General features: G+C 36.2%; 1 protein-coding gene across 10 annotated transcripts in view; it reads right to left on the bottom strand.

The window, feature by feature from the left end:
• Positions 1–15,578, bottom strand: part of LOC143249816 (poly(rC)-binding protein 3-like) — a 199,763-nt gene that overhangs the window by 127,560 nt on the left and 56,625 nt on the right. For 2 of the 10 annotated variants that reach the window (XR_013027958.1, XM_076500299.1), the window contains exon 1: positions 14,985–15,209. The exons of the other annotated variants lie outside the window; for them this stretch is intronic. The gene's annotated coding sequence lies outside the window, so the exon portion shown is untranslated. Of the gene's footprint in view, positions 1–14,984; positions 15,210–15,578 lie in introns of those variants that run through there. 10 annotated transcript variants of the gene reach the window in all.

Here is a 15,578-nt window from a genome sequence, read left to right on the forward strand (position 1 = left end):
CATAAATATTTTTCTCTACAAGCAGGTTTTCTCGTAATCACAGTTTTACATGAAGTTACCACATTATTTAAATTGGGGTATTTTACACGAAGTTACCACATTACATTAGTGAAAGTGAAGTGTTTTACATGAAGTCACTACGTTACATTAGTCAAAGTAAAGTGTTTTGCATGAAGTCACTACGTTACATTAGTCAAAGTGAAATGTTTTACATGAAGTCACTACATTACATTAGTCAAAGTGAAATGTTTTACATGAAGTCACTACATTACATTAGTCAAAGTGAAATGTTTTACATGAAGTCACTACATTACATTAGTCAAAGTGAAATGTTTTACATGAAGTCACTACATTACATTAGTCAAAGTGAAGTGTTTTACATGAAGTTACCACGTTAGTCAAAATGAGGTGGTTTACAAGACGTTACCACATTAGTCAAAATGAGGTGGTGTACATGTCGTTACCACGTTAGTCAAAATGAGGTGGTGTACATGAAGTTACCACGTTAGTCAAAATGAGGTGGTGTACATGAAGTTACCAAGTTAGTCAAAATGAGGTGGTGTACATGAAGTTACCACGTTAGTCAAAATGAGGTGGTGTACATGAAGTTACCACGTTAGTCAAAATGAGGTGGTGTACATGAAGTTACCACGTTAGTCAAAATGAGGTGGTGTACATGAAGTTAACACGTTAGTCAAAATGAGGTGGTGTACATGAAGTTAACACGTTAGTCAAAATGAGGTGGTGTACATGAAGTTACCACGTTAGTCAAAATGAGGTGGTGTACATGAAGTTAACACGTTAGTCAAAATGAGGTGGTGTACATGACGTTACCACATTAGTCAAAATGAGGTGGTTTACATGACGTTACCACATTAGTCAAAATGAGGTGGTTTACATGACGTTACCACATTAGTCAAAATGAGGTGGTTTACATGACGTTACCACATTAGTCAAAATGAGGTGGTTTACATGACGTTACCACATTAGTCAAAATGAGGTGGTTTACATGACGTTACCACATTAGTCAAAATGAGGTGGTTTACATGACGTTACCACATTAGTCAAAATGAGGTGGTGTACATGACGTTACCACATTAGTCAAAATGAGGTGGTGTACATGACGTTAACACCTTTGTCAAAATGAGGTGGTGTACATGACGTTACCACGTTAGTCAAAATGAGGTGATTTACATGACGTTATCACATTAGTCTAAATGAGGTGGTTTACATGACGTTACCACATTAGTCAAAATGAGGTGGTGTACATGAAGTTACCACATTAGTCAAAATGAGGTGGTGTACATGAAGTTACCACATTAGTCAAAATGAGGTGGTGTACATGAAGTTACCACATTAGTCAAAATGAGGTGGTGTACATGACGTTACCACATTAGTCAAAATGAGGTGATTTACATGACGTTACCACATTAGCCTAAATAAGGTGGTTTACATGACGTTACCACATTAGTCAAAATGAGGTGGTTTACATGACGTTACCACATTAGTCAAAATGAGGTGGTTTACATGACGTTACCACATTAGTCAAAATGAGGTGGTTTACATGAAGTTACCACATTAGTCAAAATGAGGTGGTGTACATGAAGTTACCACATTAGTCAAAATGAGGTGGTGTACATGACGTTACCACATTAGTCAAAATGAGGTGATTTACATGACGTTACCACATTAGCCTAAATAAGGTGGTTTACATGACGTTACCACATTAGTCAAAATGAGGTGGTTTACATGACGTTACCACATTAGTCAAAATGAGGTGGTTTACATGAAGTTACCGCAATAGTCAAAATGAGGTGGTTTACATGAAGTTACCGCAATAGTCAAAATGAGGTGGTTTACATGAAGTTACCGCAATAGTCAAAATGAGGTGGTTTACATGAAGTTACCGCAATAGTCAAAATGAGGTGGTTTACATGAAGTTAGATTACTTAAAGTTAGGTGTTTTACACGAAGTTACCACATTAGTCACAAACAAAGATGTCTTACATGAGAAGGATCCAGCATGGCCAGGGGGTTAGGGCGCTCGATTCTCAATCTGAGCGTCGCTGGTTCGAATCTCTATCACACCAAACATGCTCTCCTTTTCAGTCATGGAGGCGTCATAATGTGACGGTCAACCCCACTATTCGTTGGTAAAAGAGCAGCCCAAGAGTTGGCGGTGAGTCTTATACTGCTAAATTAAGGACAGCTTCTACAGGATGGACACCGTGTAGTTTCGCGAGAAATTAAAAAAACAACAACAACAAGCAAACAAAAACAAACTTATGATGATACCATATTAGATTCTCCCAAGCCTTCGTTGTCGCCCACAAGAATTAACAGATGGGCATCTCAAACAGCTCCGCTCTTCATGTTGTAAAAATGGATAAATGTTTATTTTAGACCCGCAGTCTTCGGGATTTCATCAGATATTAAAACAGTAGCTGAAACATATAATCAATGACACTTTTCATTAAAACCACATTTTTATCACTGTTTTTCTTATGGCTTTTATTGCTAACCTTTCGGAGTCTTAAACAACCAAGGTAAGGCATACAAAAAGTTAGTTATTTTGCAAAAACGTTTCATTGAATATATATTAAAAATCGTTTACACAAAGTAGGATCTATGCACTAAATTAACTGACAGATCTTTATATATTTGTACGTTACTATTCACTAAGTCGGGGAAAATCTGTACCCCTTCTTCAACACCAAAATATTAGGTTGAGGAATAATTCGTGAGCGTTTTTAAATAATTTCATTCAAGCATTACATGCAAGACTATACAATATGTCAATGCATGAACACATTACACCCAAAACATTTATTAAGATACTTTATTTCATGTAATACCTAGGTATATAGTATGCATTGTTTTAAACGAAATTGCAAGACATTAAATGCGAAAAGCAGATGTTGTCGAAAATGCTCGATTTTGTCCACTTGACATTCCATTTAATGAGCTGAAAATGAAAGCAAAAATTAAAGACATATGAAAATCAAACACACCATCTATTAGAGCAAAAAATTATCTACCAAATGACATGAAATATTTTGCGAAAGTGTTTCATTTATGAATATATTTGTTTAACTTGAGAAAACGCTCACGAATTATTCCTCAACCCAATATATAAAGGGTTTACATGAAGACTGTGTGTTCATTTTAGAAAAAAAACAATGCGTATTTAAATTACACAGCAAAGGGTTGTTTATTCAACCTCACCGCCGTTCACGATATTATACGCTTACAAATTCGACGCTACTTTCAATACATTGATACTGGTTTTTATTGAATCAAATTCTGGATTCTTTTATCTCACATAATAATACACTGGTAGTTTTATATTATATACTGGTAGAACCTTATTGCTGTTTTGTTTTCCTTTTCCTATTTTACGAATTTTAACACGTTTATTTTTATCAATAGTTAAGAGAGAGATTATTCTCCTCGTTGCTGTTAAAAGTTTCTCATCACAAAATTGGTAATTGGATCACAGGTTAATTATTTCCTAGAACGATATTCTACATTAAGGCTTAGGGTTAAGTGTAAATGTTTGCAAAGGTTAAGAGTTAAAGCAATACAGGCCCCAAAGCATTTCTAATAAATATATCGTCCATTAAAGTAATTAGTTCCATTTAAAGTTCCTTATAAACACAGTTTGTTAGAATTGCACTGTAATTCCCACATGCATTTTAGTTTACAGAAATCATTAAAGCCTTTGGAAAGAAACCTATCTATCTATCTAACGTAGACAGTTAATAACGTACTCTTGCGTACAAACACACACACAAAAATAGTCTTTAGGACGTAAGTGGCAAGTGTAGTTCAAGAGAAACACGAAATATAGTAGCATTTTTAATGTGAACAGCAAATACACCCTTGCTTCGCTCTTTAATGGTCCGAAATCACGATTTTATGTTTTTTTTTTTAGGTTATAACAATGTTGTGGCCGGCTCGAGAAATTTCCGTGCGTGTAATCCGAATCGCGCTTTTACACACTGTGCAGAAATTACGAAATAATAAATAAGTAAATCTTGAATGCAGTAATAATGTGTGGATAATAATCTATTTACCAAAGGAAGACAGAAATACCTTTATGTCCCCAAGGGATACATAATACAGCTACAAATAACACGATATTACACACGTGTATACTAAGTACATGCACATACGTATAAAATCACGTACTGTCGATGCTGCAGATTTAAGTTACAACTTTTGTTCCTACATGTCACGCATATTCAGCAGAACTGCTTTATAACCAACTAACTCACCAAAATACATTCGGATCTGTTAAAACATCTACCACTTCCTCACTTATCGTATACTTAAAACTTAACTGAGGTTATACTGAAGTTAAAATATATAGTAAGAGAGTCAGTCTCTTCGATCAGCAGTTACCCGAGTATAAAACTGAACAAACCGATTATTTATTTACAAAGTATTAATTTATAAATATTTATGATTAAAAACCAACCAACCAACAGAATAAAACTATACTTTCTTCTCATAAGGTGCTGACTGCTCCACGACACAGAAAATATATTTCAGGCACACAAATCCGTAAATATTTTACAATTTTCTGCAAAATTTGATATCCAATAACTGAAGAATTCACATTTTTCCCCTTACTATAATAACAAACGATTATTAGTTCTCGAATATTGGTATCTTTCTTATCTCTTATGAGACCATCTAATTGTTCTCTTATTCCCTCATCAGCTATTGTTTAATCATTAACTAGGCTCAGTGAAATACTTCACACCGCCCCCAGTAGCACAGCGACCTGCCTACGGACTCATACCGCCAGAAACTGAGTTTTGATACCCGTGGTGGGCAGAGCACCGGTAGCCCATTGTGTAGTTCTGTGCTCAATTCCAATCAACCAGCAAACACCTTACAACCTCAATCAAAGCAGAAAGTAAATACGTTTAAGATTATTTATCAACCTTTCATAACAATTAAAAAGTCCTAAAACATAAGTGAACTCAAGACAAACAGCAAATGATACAAATCCGTTCAGCAGCTTCTTAGTACAAAATACTAAGAAATATGAAGGTAACAACTAAACCTAACGTTGGTACAAAAACCAATTTCTTTAACCTTCCAAGTTTAAAATAATCAACTATAAATACCACCATTCGTATTGATAACAAATATCAGTTATAAGTACAAAGTTAGGTATATCTTACAGAAATTTAAAGGTGATAAGATGTAAGTATCTACACTGTTCTAATAGAACCGATTAACAAAGGAACAGCGTGTATCAATAAATATGATTATTAAAATGTCAGAAAACATATTCGCTTCTCTTCTCTCTGTATCATGACACATAATCAATAACAGAAATGATCGGACATGGACAGTCAATGAACTGTTCCACTGAACGTTGTTCAGTACACTGAGTCCACATCAACAAACTTTAACAAGTGCACACCTGTAACAGGAAACACCCATCTCTCTCTCACCAATCTCTTTCAACTGGAATGTAACGACAATAAAGCATTTAAAAACGCACAGAAAATTAACAGATGCCAAAATTATACAAAACTATTTGGCTTCTGAACTGTTTCCTATAGTAAAGATGTTCCTTAAATATATCCGCTTACTAGTCAAAACACATACGTGGTATAATTGCTATAACAAGATAACAAAGTACCAAAACCTATTATTGCCTAAACAAAACAAATTTAAAGCATTCCAGACAGCCATGTCTTTATAAGATATAACCAATAAAGGTAACAAAACGCTACTATGAAATCAATATTCTCTATCCACCTGAAACAGCATTTCTCAACCTTTGTATGATGGACCGGTTTGTTGCCAAAATTGTCACGAACAACTATAATGCAAGTACACAGAAATACCATTACTTGCATATGAATATACACTGTCGTTGTTTTGTGAAATTCCACAGACTGACAAGGTAATTGGAATGAACCACTGCGTGAGAAAGGATCTGTTTGTTTGTTTTTTAATTTCGCGCAAAGCTACTCAAGGGCTATCTACGCTAGCCGTCCCTAATTTAGCAGTGTAAGACTGGAGGGAAGGCAGCTAGTCATCACCACCCACAGTCAACTCTTGGGCTACTCTTTTACCAACGAACAGTGGGATTGACCGTCACTGAATAACGCCCTCACGGCTGAAAGAGCGAGCATGTTTGGTGCGATGGGGATTCGAACCTGCGACCCTCAGATTACGAGTCGCACGCCTTAACCCACCTGGTCATGTCGGGCCTTGAGAAAGGAACATTTCATAAAGAATTAACTCACCTATTATGGATGATAAAAACAGATATTAGGGTGAACATCACCACCAGCGTTTCTCTATTGTTTTGTCATTCACTCTAACTTTAACAAATTTGGTTTCTAGCCCTTCTTCCCTTTCAAATGAGGGGAAGAATGCGTAAGTGATGAGGTGTAACACAAGGATACACATTGAAATGTTATATATATTGTAGTAATTACTTCTTATTTTCATTAATAAAAAATACACCAAAACGTTTAATTTAGCATTACTGCACTCTTATCTTACTGATCGCGGCCCCTAAAAGATCATTTGTGCCCCCTTTGGGGAATGCCCCACACTGTGTAAAACGCTGAATGACTTATACTTTTAAATTAACCATAACATACAACTTCATGTAGTTTATAAAATGTCTGCGGCGTTAAATAAAAACGATTTGTTATTCCAAACCTACTGCTATAGTCGTGTGTGTATATAATACGAATATGACTCAGGCCTAGCACCAGGAATACAGTTCCTCGCAAAAGCATTCATTCATTCCGATAACGTCAGCATTTTGGTGAAATATAAAATGTAAACAATTGTTTTCAACAAACTTCTTTTTATTTATAACTCTTAATGTTACGTGAGAAAGATGCTGAATGTCAACAAAACCTGCGAAGAAAATATATAAATTAAAATTTGCTGATTGAATAAGTTTTCAGGCTCCTAAGTCCGTATTTGCTGGAGGCACCATTTTCAGCAACTATAGCAGCGAGTCCTCTGGATAGGTTTTTACCAACTCTGAACAATGGTATGGTGTAAGATTTGTCAGTTCGTCTAGGCAAAATTGGTTCTATTCTGACAAGTTCGTTGAAGATCGTTGATGAACTGAAATCTTCAAGTCTCGCCGTAAATTGTTATTGGATTCAAGTCAGGACTTCGACTGAGCCACTCAGGACATTCTTCTTTTGAAACCACACCAGTGTGGCTTTGGTCTTGTGCTTGGGGTCTTTGCTTTGCTGAAATGTAAATTTTCGACCCAGTTTCAGATTCTTAGCTAATTCAAGCAGATTTTTCCCTGGTATTCTCCTTTACTTTGCACCATTCGTCTTCTCCTTAATCCAAACAAGCATCCCAGTCTCAGTTCATTAGAAGCATCACCATAACATGATGGTACCCTTCACCATGTTTAACAGTTAGGGTGGTGTAGTTTGGTGATGTGCTTTGTTGGGCTTGCGCTAGACGTAACACTTTGAATTGATACCAAAAAGCGCAATTTTTCTCTCGTGTTTTCATAAAACTTTCTTCAATATCATTTAAAAGCTTTGTCGCAAACTTCATACGAGATCTAAGGTGATTCTTTCTTCCCACTCGCCCATAAATGCCACCTTTGTGGAAATACTTGGATATTGTCGTTAAATGAACACCGATTCCCATTTCAGACACGACTTTGCAAATACTTCAAAGTCATCAATGGCTTCATAGTGAGATCCCCAAACAGTTTCCTGCTTGCACGACTGCTTAGTTTGGAAAGGCGACCTAATCTAGGTAGTTACTGGGTTGTATGAAGCACATTCCACTTCTTAATGATGGGCTTCACTGCATTCAAAGGGATAATCAGTAAGTTTGAAAATTTCTTTTAACTTTCCTCTAATCTGTGCTTCTCTACCACTTCATCCCTGACTTGTTTAGAAAGCTCTTTGATCTTCATGGTTGATATGTTGTATCACTGCGAGTTGTGGCTTGAACAGATGCATTTATTCTGAAGTCAAGTTAAATTACTTTGACTACAGACAAACAGAAACCATTACACTAATTTTGTAACCTTTCGAATTAATCTTTTGCACCTGAACTGATTTAGGGTTGCCGGAGGAAGAGGGTTGAAGACTTATGCAACTGAGAATATTCTAATTTTCTTTGGAAATCAAGCTTAGACGATATCAGTTTTTGTAGCTCTCTCAGTTTGAAAGATTGTGTAGATTCTGAATATAAAGTTCCATTTGAAAATTCCATGATTGCAAGCTCAGGTGGCAACAAAAATGTGGAAAGTCTGCAGAGGAGCTGAATGCTTTCGCAAGGTATTGTAATTTAAATTCAAAATCAGCAGGAATAGAGATAAGTATATTTTTTTACAGACTGTACTGTGAACTGTTTGATTTAGCAGCAAAATTCTGTAAATCCACGAGACTAACGAACTGGACTTTCAAAAACCTCTAATATTAGGGGTTCTGTTACATAAACTCAGTACAGAACCTGACGTAAACACTTGTAAATTAATTAGATCTACAAGTCTGAATAAAAACAGATGCATGTCCAATGCATAAGTTAGATATCAATTGCTGATAGGAATAACTTTCAAGGGTCTTCTTTCAGAATCACGTTCAATTTTACCTTTTCATAATGTAGACTTAAGCTCCATTTCCCACAAGAATATTCTATCAAGTTTTATTTAACTTCCTATCTCTGTTTCTGTTTTTCTCTCACTCTGTTTATATTCTCAGTGTCAAAGAGTTCCTTCTTTTGAACAGTTTCTCATCCTTCTAAACTTGGTAATAAAAAGTCTTTCATCTTGATTTCCAGAGACCATGAATATAAGAGGCCAGTGGCTGAAATGTCATTCAATGCCCATAGTACGTCTTCAGAGCAGCCAAGAATACTTGCTACGTTTTACGAGAGAGAGAGGGGGTGGATACTGTTATATTAATTAATAATGATATACGTATCGCAAACAAATCACTAGTTTTCATCGCGTATGAGACACACACATACAGTGCTACAAAACGAATAGCCGTTAAACCTTTACTGTTATCGATTAGTACACTGACAAAGTGTAGGTTGTATTTCTGATTATTCAACATCTGAAATACAAAGTAAAGTAAATCGAGGTGTTTCATAATTAAGTAAAATCCTGACTTTCTTTTCTCAGATTAAAGATAATAATCAACCATGAAATTACAGATTTATTTTTATACTCCTTGCTAGAGGGCAAGGTCTTTCTACTACTTCTTACTGTTTATTTATTTTGAATTTCGCTCAAGCTACACGAGGGCTATCTGCGCTAGCCGTCCATAATTTAGCAGTGTAAGACTAGAGGAAGGCAGCTAGTTATTACCCCTCACCGCCAACTCTTTGGCTACTCTTTTTACCAACGAACAGTGGGATTGACCGTCCCCCTATTATAACGCCCCCACGGCTGAAAGGGCGAGCATGTTTGGTGTGACGGGGATTCGAACTCGCGACTCCCGGATTACGAGTCGAGTGCCTTAACCACCTGGCCATGCCAGGCCACTTCATATTGAAGAAGTTTGTTCTTACAGGTTATAAAACTCGGCGAAAAGAAACTACCATAAAACTGAGGTGAAATCACTCATTTTATATTTACAATTGTATGGTAGGGAGGATCCTAGCGGTAAACAGTGAAATTAATTTCAGTATGAACGATACTGAATTAGTATCCTAACAAAATTAGTCCTAACTAATTTTGTGACTTAGGCAAAAAGCTACACAACGAGCTATCTGTGCTATGCCCTCTACGGGTATTGAAACACGGTTTCATATTTTTAAAAAGTCGATCGATCACCACTGGTAATAAAAGGGGAAAAACGAAGAAAAAATCGTTATTTTTTCCATTAAAAACAAAAACTTAAAACAAGTCTGAACATCAAACTGTAAAAAAAAAGAAACAAACAGGAAACAGTGAAATCTGAATCAGATTTCAGGACCTGAAATTTCAAACCCTTACAGAGTTGAATTAACTTTCCATGTATCACGTGGTGTTAAAAATGTTGTAAATATTGCAAATGATTCGTACACCTCTCATTTAACGCAACAACTAATCGGAAAATTTAGCCATACTCAACATGAACTAGATAACACTGTCGTGGGTTCGAATCCCTGTCGCGCCAAACATGCTCGCCCTTTCAGCCGTGGGGGCGTTATAATGTTACGGTCATTCCCACTATTCATTGGCAAAAGAGTAGCCCAAGAGTTGGCGGTGGGTGGTTATGACTAGCTACCTTCCTTCTAGTCTTACATTGCTAAATTAGGGACGGCTAGCGCAGATAGCCTTCGAGTAGCTTTGCGCGAAATTTAAAACAAAACAAAAAACTAGATAACACTGACGTCCATAAAGGTGTCACCGGGAAACGTACACAACCGACACGTAACCTGGAGATATATTTATAAGCGACATGTAACCGGAAAGCCTGCACATTATTTAACACTCAACGAAATAATAATAATAAAAAAATTACGCTAACCAACATGTAACCAGAAACGTGTATATTAATTAACGTATAATTGGGTAATGAGCAAACTAATCAACTCTCAGAACGAAGTTAAACCAGAAAAAGTGCACTTACTATTAATCAACGTGTAACTGGATAACGCTAGAAAATGTAAATCAGTTCCTATGAAATGTAACAAGCCTTTCGAATACTCTTATATATCAGGGTTTCCTGTTTCAACACATATGTATGCAGATGGACTAGGTAAAACATCTGTCTTAATTAGCACGTGACCAGATCGCATGAATCTCCACTGTTTTACAAACATACTGTTCGTTGATTTCACCGTCACAAAAACATAAAAAGAGGTAAATATATTTGCGATTTTGCTGACATTAAATAGCAACTTTGTTGTTTTCGTCAACTAATAAATGAATCATTGTTCGTTTCTCTGACAAGATGTCGGATTACGTAAACCACCTCTGGTTCCACCAACATGTCACGGGGTCACTTGAATCATCTTTGGTTTCACCAACATGTCACCAAATTACATGAACCACCTTTGATTCCACTAACATGTCACCAAATCATCTCTTAACAAGTTACCGTATCACGTCAACCATCTTTGGCTCGACCAACAAGTTAACAGACCACGTGAATATTTAGAATTCCTCTTGTATCAAACAGTACCACATTAATGTTAGTTATTAAGCTACTACCAAGAGTGCATAAAATGTTGTTCCCTCACAAAGAACATATTCATTCAAAACACGTTTTCTGTTTTTTTGTTTCTGAAAAAGTAATCACAAAAAACTTGTAACTTGACTTCTGTCACTAGAGATAAACGTGTCGTGATTCAGTTTTCCTAACCACAACATCGCTATATCCATGTGAATCGTACATTCCTCGGAGGCACTCGGAACCTCTAGTCTTGTGAACCTTTGCTTCCTGCCGTAATTTATCAAAACAAATGTACACCACTTACCATGTGACGTCACTGCTATATCAGAGAGATTCCTGGTTATACGCAAAGCATATCATATTTGTTGGCCTCATAGCACCAAGTTCCAACGATCTTGAAATGAATAAAATATTGTAAGGCATTTTCGTTACATTCTGTTGCTGTATCTTCGTCACACAGTCTTCAGGGTTAAGTCAACACTGTCAAGTTACTGCTTTTCGACTATGTTTTGTTTAATAAACAAACTTAAAATTAAACATGTATATTCTCCTAATAAAAAGATATTCACCGACTGTAAATCATCTTTAGGGTCATTTAAGCAATTGCTTACAACATTTAAATTTTTCAATGCCACAGTTACTGATGAGTGACTCTCCCAATCCCAAATTTGAAGACGGCTGGTGTGGGTATTGTAACTTCTATTAAAATAAAGTAGAGGACAGCGTTTCGACCTTCTTAGATCATCTTCAGATCGAAATGTAGTTATCTACTTTATTTTCATAAAAAGTTTTAATATCCATACCGGCCGCCTTAAGATCCATTTTTATTTCAAGTGGGTTTCTCGTCAACACGAATCCCAGATTTATTTGTAGATACACAACATAAAGAGAAAAGTAGGTTTAAATATTTAACTTCTTAGAACTGGTAAGCTATGGGGTATTTAAAGAGGGAACAGTCTTTCCTCAGAATTCCCACAAAAGAATTAAAATACCGTTTCTACCAACCAACGAACTAATGTTGCAAAATGTTTTACAGACATCTAGGTAGAGAGGTAAAAATAGTTATTTGCATTTGTTGCGTTTTTTATGCTAATTTTGTAGTATTTATTACGAATGTTTCTGCATTTTGTAGGAACAGCAGTAAAAAAGTACTCCCATATGCATGTTCTGTGATAACAACTTCCACAGGCAAACTTCAGTTTTTCAGACTACAGATAGTCGCTCATTCTTTTTGCATACTTTGGGTGGTTTCACGACGACAAGGGTTAATATGTAAAGTAACCGTTTATACACAATATTCCTTGAAAAACAAATCAGTGAAGAAGCTCGGCGTTAGTACGTGGTACAAGATCGTTCCTAGGAAGCAGCTTCGAACAAAAAGCTTTTCCTTGATGATAATATAACATTTTATCACTTTTCTTATTCCATACAAAGTGAACAATATTTTATATGAGTACTGTGTTCCTTATCATGTGCTCTCTCTAATATTGCCTAATCTTCATGAAATGAACGATTATACTCCCTAACATTCAACATATACATTTTTTTTTTTTTTTACATTTTAACGTATAGCCATCATAAATATGTCATCTCAAGTTCTTAAATTACCTGCACCATCCTTTTACAAATCATGAGAACTTCCCAAACCTTCCGTTACGGCTTTTTGAGCAAGATTTTAGCTTTTTCTCTATATTTACGTTTCTTTCAGATATTTGCGCTAACCTACAGGGATATCTGCAATATCAGCTCCCACTATAAACTTTTGTGATTTGAACGTCATACTTAAAAAACATCCCTTCAAAACGCGAAGGGCGATTTTGCGACAAGGGGATGAAAACAATTAACCCTCGGATTCGCAGTCCCACACGCTAACTCCTAGGCCATCAGCTAAGTTCAGAAACATTTTAAAATAGTTTTACTATAATGAACGTAGCGTGTATGTCAGTGTCTATGTATGTAACCAAAAACTATGAAAAAGTCTTTAAGCATCAACATATTGATAATATTGAAACAGACTTTTCTTATGGTGTGTGTTAAACTTATAAGAAGAGGATTGTTTGTTTGTTTTTGAACTTCGCGCAAAGCTACACGAGAGCTATCTGCCCTAGCCGTCCTTAATTTAGCAGTGTAAGACTAGAAAGAGGGCAACTAGTTATCACCACCCACTGCCAACTCTTGGGCTACTCTTTTACCAACGAATAGTCAGATTGACCATGACATTATAACGCCCCCACGGCTGAAAGGGCGAGCATGTTTGGTGCAACGGGGATTCGAACCCGCGACCCTCAGATGAGTCGAACGCCTTAACACATCTGGACATGTCGGGCCCATAAGGAGCGAATCCAAATAAAACCATTCAAGATGGGAAGGGAAAGAAAAGTATAGAGATGTCAGTGAAAGGAAGGCAAACGAAACGTCGGGGTCACGAATCTCTCAAGCGAAAAGAGAAGAAAATTGTTTTAAAAAAAAGTTGCACTACGTGAAGAAGAACACTGTACCATGATTAATAATTATTAGCAGAAACAGCCACCCGTATGGTGGTGTTTCTGCTTGTAATAATAATATTACACAGTGAAAGAAGCTGTAGTTTGACCAAGACAATATAAATACTTGAAATATAATAAATAATTCATAAACACCAACTTTTAATGACGAGAATCATACAACGCAATTTTCAGTCTTCCATTTCCTTCCAAGATCCAATACATAAAAATTACTTTACATCAGAGTTCCAATCCTCTAAATGAATTTACAACTAGTACTGAAAAATGTAGCAGCAGACTCTGTTATCTGCCATCAGATATTAATATTTAACTAAACATATCAGGGTATTCCAATCTTTTATCTAAAAGTCTTACGTTGTGCTGTTCATTTTATACTTGTATGGCTAATGCTTGAATGATAAAAATATCACATTTAGTGTAAGATGATTCTCTCCATAATCGTTGTGACAAGTGCATCAGTTATGTAAAGTTATAATAACAAAAATAAAACTTAAGTTCACGTTAAACGTAGTTTTAACTTAAAAATAAATTTTAATGGTATCTAATTTTAGCGCTAACTTAAAACACGCGAAAAAGTAACTTAAACTGTTATCCTCCATATAACCCCTTCACTATTATAATTGGTGAACATACATTCAACATTACACTAACGAAATGTTACACCTCCTGATAAACCTTTAGCAGGTATGCCCGTGTCTAAGTTGGACCTGAATTTTTTTTTTTTTTTTTTAAGAAGAGGTGTAAGGTACTTCCTTTAACAGCTGGTTTTATGAATGTAGAACACTTGTTTTATATCTGTCTCTATCAGAACACAGTTTCCAAGTTCCAAGAAACGGCAAAAGATGAAATCTGAGCTTTAGACGGTCGATACTGTTGAATATAAATTAAGAAACACTTTTAGTGGTTTTATCAACACGGGCACTTGTTCCCTACCTTATCCACCAACTAAAACAGGTTCTCTATAATATTACACAAGTTGGGTTAAAACCTATCACTCAGTACCACGTTGTGCAATGCCCAAACTCCTGCTGTAAATGATAACAATAACTGACACTGTAAATCTTTTATATTTTGATACCTAACAAATTGATCGCATATGATAACCCCACACTGTACCCTGAATGCGAATTACGACAAATACGAACTATATAGAGGGTACACAGTGTTCCGACTGAACCCTCAACGAAGTTTATTCTCAAACTACTCTGCTGAAAATGGTTGCTTAGTGCGTAGAAATACACTCTAGGAAACTAAATGTTAGTTCGAACAGTACATGATCCAGCATAATATGCAATACCACTACGCAAAACTGCATGCAATCGTTTCTCCAAAACTGCCTTACCTGAGCAAGTTCACCAATCACATGAGCAAGTAGGTATTATCAGCTCTGAAAGGTTGCTGAGAGTGGACACTTAACAAGCCGGGAAACGACGGTGTCCAAGACTACAAGGTGAACAATAGGAATAGATGTTTCCTCAACACCAGTCTTATACCTTCAACTGTCGGTAACCTTCTGAGATAGGAAGACAGAGGGTGCACCGTGCACGCGCCACTGCAGGATTCGCTGTACGCAGGAAAATTACACGGAATCTAACGCGCGCGAGCTCACTGGCACAGCCAGCCAATCAGGGTTTACAGCATCTTTCTCGTTCAACATGTCGTTTGGTCAGTCTGAAAGCTACTAAACATGGTTCTACGGACCAGTCTAATGACGTACGAGATAAGACAGCATCGCTTCGAAGCAATGAAAATTTATCCACATACTTATTATCGTTTTTAAATTAAAGACTAGTTTTCGTTTTTTAGAAGATTTTTAAAGGCATGTTTTGCTCGATCCGAGCTAGGCCAAATCGAAAATCAATTGTGAAGTAAAGCTCAAACCGATGGGAAGTATTGATTTATGAAGAGCATGGTACAAGTCTTAGTTATTTAACAC

Source organism: Tachypleus tridentatus, chromosome 4, assembly GCF_004210375.1.
Source record: "Tachypleus tridentatus isolate NWPU-2018 chromosome 4, ASM421037v1, whole genome shotgun sequence".
Classification (NCBI taxonomy): Eukaryota; Metazoa; Arthropoda; class Merostomata; order Xiphosura; family Limulidae; genus Tachypleus; species Tachypleus tridentatus.